The sequence below is a fragment of the Cornus florida genome, unplaced genomic scaffold, assembly GCF_030987335.1.
Source record: "Cornus florida cultivar Cherokee Brave unplaced genomic scaffold, ASM3098733v1 CherokeeBrave_3.0.0_Hap2_Chr09, whole genome shotgun sequence".
NCBI classification, from domain to species: Eukaryota; Viridiplantae; Streptophyta; class Magnoliopsida; order Cornales; family Cornaceae; genus Cornus; species Cornus florida.
The window spans coordinates 72687061-72691141 of NW_026775579.1; positions in this window are offsets into that span (position 1 = coordinate 72687061).

A 4081-nucleotide genomic window follows, 5' to 3' on the forward strand; every position below is an offset into this window, starting at 1 on the left:
AAAAATGAAAATAAAAATATTAAAAAGGTAAGCAAAATATGTTACGTATATAATTTATGTATATGTTTATTAAATAAATAAATTATACACATTCCATTATTTATTAATGGATTATCCAATAATATTTAAGTTACCATAATATCATAAAATAACTTAAAACAAAACACGTATCAAATATATGTATATTTTTATTATTTAAATAAACATATACATCAGATTAAATATTACTACCCAAATTACCGTAAAAGTAATTAATAAATTATTTTCTCTTTTATATATATATTAAAAAGGTAAGTAAAATATGTTACGTATATAATTTATGTATATGTTTATTAAATAAATAAATTATACACATTCCATTATTTATTAATGGATTATCCAATAATACTTAAGTTACCATAATATTATAAAGTAACTTAAAACATAATACGTATCAAATCTATGTATATTTTTATTATTTAAATATAAAACATATACATCAGATTAAATATTACTACCCAAGTTACCATAAAAATAATTAATAAATTACTTTCCTTTTTATATATGTATATAATATATATCTATATATATACATACATTATCCATGGGTAATAATCCATACACATCCAACCTCCTATCCAAGTAGTCCATGGGACCCAATTGGTTGGCCCATTACTACTAAACATAACTATAAAAGAAAAATAAAATAAAATAATAAAAGAAAAGAAAACATTTAATTTACAATTAAAACAAATAAATAAATACCGAGACTATCCTTTTAAAATTAGGGGTATTACAGAGAGGTTCTATGATTCATGCTACACCAATAGGCAGTACTTGGTTGCTTATGAAAACATGATCCATCCAATTGTTGATCAACAATTATGGCCATCTACTAAGGCTGAACGAGTAGATCCTCCAACTTTGAGAAGGTTACTTGGCAGACCTAGAAAGAACAGAAGAAGAGAAGTTGATGAACTAACTGCAGACGTTAGTGAGGTGAGAAGGTCTCTAACTGTGAGATATAAGATATGTAACGCATTTGGGCATAATAGGAGGACATGTCAAATAGCAGAAGTGAGAAATAAAGGGTGTAGCACACAGGCCAATGTTAACCACAAGCAGCAGGTATTCCATGTTCTATTGCTTGTTTTATTTCAATAAATTATATGAAATCTTATTTTATTTAACTTGTTCTATAACTTCTGTTGTGTCAGCCACAAGTTAGAAGAAACAGCGACACTCAAAGTAGTTAAGCAACTGCAGACCGTTCATGTATGAATGAGCAGCAGGTATACTTTTATTGATTGTTTTTAGAGCTCATTATTTTAGTTAATTTCATAAAGTATTTAAATTAATCATATATAGAGAGGGAGGGGAATTGGAAGGGGAGTCGATATGACCCGACAATAGGTATAATTATTTTGTTTAGTTATTTTTATTCTCTGCGGGTTTTTTTTAGCTTATAATTTTATTTTATTTATTAATATTTTATTTTTTTGGAATGAATCATATAAAGAGAGGGATGGGAATGGGAATGAGAGTAAATAGTATGAGTCAACCACAGGTTGGAGTCAATGTGAACCAGCAGTAGGTATAATAATAATAATAATTATTATTATTATTATTTTTTATTTTTTAGGTTGTATTTTTCAGCTTATAACCTTTTTTATTTGTTTCAATGAATCATATAAAGAGTGGGAGAGGAATGTAAATTGGTGTCAATGCGAACCAGCAACATGTATAGTTTTTTTTTTAATTATTATTTTTCCCTTTGTTCAGTTTTTATTTATTTGTTTGTTTGCGTATAACCTATTTTTTTTTTTTTAAATGAATCATATAAAGAGAGGGAGAGGAAAGGGAATTGGAGTCAGTAGTATGAGTTAGCCACATGTTGGGGTCAATGTGACCCAGCAACAAGTATAATTATTTTTTTAGTTTGTTCTTTTTCTTTTTTTTTTTTTTCTTTTTTCAAGTTTTTTTTTCACATATTATAATTGAATGAATCATATACAGAGAGGGAGGGGGATGGGAAATCTGAGTCAACCAACACCAGTTCCACCAACGGCATATTCTGCAGGAAGGGGAGTTAGTAATATGAGTCTACCACCTGCAAGGATGAACGTTAACCATCAGCTGGTATAGCCTTGGTTGTCTTTTTTTTTTTTTTTTTTTTTAACTTATAACATATTTTAATTAGATGAATCATATACAGAGAGGGAGAGTGATGGGAAGTCTGCTTCAGCCAACACCAGTTCCACCAATGGCATATTTTGCAGGAAGGGGAATTAGTGGTATTAATCAACCACCTGCAAGGGTAAATGTCAACCATCAGTTGGTATTGTCTTGGTGTTTTCTTTTGTGAATAATTTTTTTTTTTTTTTTTAAATAGTTGTATATATATTCAGCTGGTACAATCTTGGTGTTTTTTTTTTTTTTTTTATAAAAAAAATACTTGTATATATATATATATATATATATATATATATATATATATTCAGCTTACAATAAACTTCAATTAAATGAATCATATACAGAGAGGGAAAGGAATGGGAAGTCCGAGTCAGGCAACACCAGTTCCATCAACATCTTCTGCAGGAAAGGGAGTTAATAATGTCAACGAACATGTATGTTTTTCTTTTTCTTTTTCTTCTTGTATTAAAAAATAACTAATCATCATTTCTATTATGCATGCATAGGTTGGAACGGTTAACAAACTACTAGGACAGAGAGGGAAGGGAATCTGTGTAGGATCTTTCCATGGAAGGATAGTTAGCAGGGGAATGACACATTCAACGATGGGTAGCAATGTTGGTCATGGTGCAAGCTCCTCAAGCCAAATCAATTAATTACAGTTCCATTTGCAAATATCTTGTTTATTTATAAACTTTGTAGATGAATGCTAAGTACTGATGTGTAGCTCTTAAACCCAGGTTTTTTGTGTTGTGATACAAGAAATTGCAAATGATGTGGTACAATGTTTTTTTGGGGGATGCAAGTGACTTTTTTTTTTTTTTTTTTCCTGGTGAAATGAAGTTATGTAATGACAATATAGAACCTGTTGGGTCTTTTATTAATTATGTAGTGAAAATTATGTTCACTATTAATTATGAATTTTTATTATATTTTTGGTTTTACTTCTCTTCTTGTGAATTTTTATTAAGAATTTTTACTATTTTATGTTTTTGTTTTAACTTATAACAAGTTGATCTAATTTTATTGATTTGTCATATGTGGCAATCTTAATTTTTTGCAAGTTAGGCAAATTCAACTGAGATGATTCCATCTGTAAACAAATTAAATAGGACAAATAATCAATATAAATAATCAATATATTAATAGAAAATCTCTAATACAATACAAATCATCAAATATAGAAAATATTCAATATAATATATAGAGAGAAAATGAAGGGAAATGAACCAGTTCGATGTGACGTGAAAAATGGAAGGAAATGTGTGCTTCATTTAGGCGTGAGCATATTATTTGGGCAAAATGGTCTTCATATATATTTGGAGGGCAATATGGGCTTTCTGTAGTTTTAGATTGCTGACATCATCAATTAATTGACGAAAGTTTGTTTTAAGGGAGGCAAATGATATTTTGAATAATTGAGAGGAGTTGTTTGAGCTTTTAGCTAACTAGAGAGGAGGTAAATGTAATTTACCCTATTTTTTTTTTAATCTGATTAGGAAAGTTAGAATTTAGCAATTTCTTTTCCTACTATTATCAGGATGGTCAAACAGCTTTTCTATATATATATATCCCATACAAAAAAAACTACGTACGTTTCTATTCTCTCCTCTTTTGAGCCCTAGAAAGCTGCTCCCTTCTTCTCTTCCCTTGTAAGTGTAGCTCGCTCGGAGAAGCCAAAGCCAACCCATAGTTTTCTCTAACAAGTTCTGGTAAATAATAATTTCGATCTATTGGGATCCAATTTCACTCGAAACTCATTATTTGATGTTTTTCTTGGTCTAAAATTTGGATTATTTTGTTTTGGGTTTTGTGGTGTAAATTCCTTTTGTTGTTGAATTGTGCCGATTGGGTATGCAATTAATGGGTAAAATTGTTTTTTGTTTTTGGGTTGGGGTTGAGCTGATGC